Genomic DNA, 984 nt, shown 5'->3' with positions numbered 1-984 from the left:
TAAAAACCAGGTTCTAAATTCTGAGAAAGGACTAATACTAATAGATACACTCATACAAATTTGAGCACTGTTTACCTCCCATAAATCTCGCAACCAACAGTCTAGTCTACCGGAAGCCACTACAAAGCAAGGTACCAAAAGCAACAACAAAGGCGAATGAGAACGCTTAGATACACAAAACATAAACAACAGCCTCGGGTCGAGCGTATTCAATTTTCTCCTACAGGAATTTATAGCCAAGTCTCTCCAACGAGCGCGGATATTTACACCGGATAATTTTCATGGTGCGTGTCTGCGATAGATTTTTCCCTGCCGCGGTTGCGCAAATTACAGTCTCTGAAAGATGTCTTATGGAGCTGTCATTTTTAGGAAGAAATATCGAGAGTTACTTTGCGGTGTATTAGTGGTGGTAGGATGGGAATAGGGGGAGGTAGGGGAGGGAAAGAAGGAAGGGAAGGGAGGGAAAGCAAGGGGGAGGGGAGGGGAGGGAAAGAAGGGAGGGAGGGAAAGGGAGAAGGAGAGAGGGGTGAAGGAGAAAGGAGGGGAAGGAGGGGGAGGGAAGAGAGGGGGGAAAGGAAAAGAAAATTTGACAAAGGGGGGGAATGGAGAAAATAATAGAGGAGAATGCAAGGCAAAGAGTAAGCAGAAATTGGGGAATAGAAAAATACACTTCTCTCACATAGAATTGCACTTGAGAATAAGTAAAGAATTATCCCGCAAATAAGTCCTGCTTTTTTTATACATTAACTTTATACATTGAATATCGTCTCACGCTGTATGCTATAGTATTTTAATGCTACGTGTTCATTATGCTATATATCGTTATGTTTACTATTTTCCTTCTAGATATGTTGTCTCTCTCCATTTCACTATAGGTATTGTTTCTGTGACTGTTATATATATAGCTGATAAGATGCAGTTCCTCTTGGTAAAAACACATTAAGAGCAGTGATGTAACAGTGTTGGAATGGACTTCAACCCCAG

The sequence above is a fragment of the Penaeus monodon genome, chromosome 23 (genome assembly GCF_015228065.2).
Source record: "Penaeus monodon isolate SGIC_2016 chromosome 23, NSTDA_Pmon_1, whole genome shotgun sequence".
Taxonomy (NCBI): Eukaryota; Metazoa; Arthropoda; class Malacostraca; order Decapoda; family Penaeidae; genus Penaeus; species Penaeus monodon.
This window is presented reverse-complemented; position numbering follows the sequence as displayed.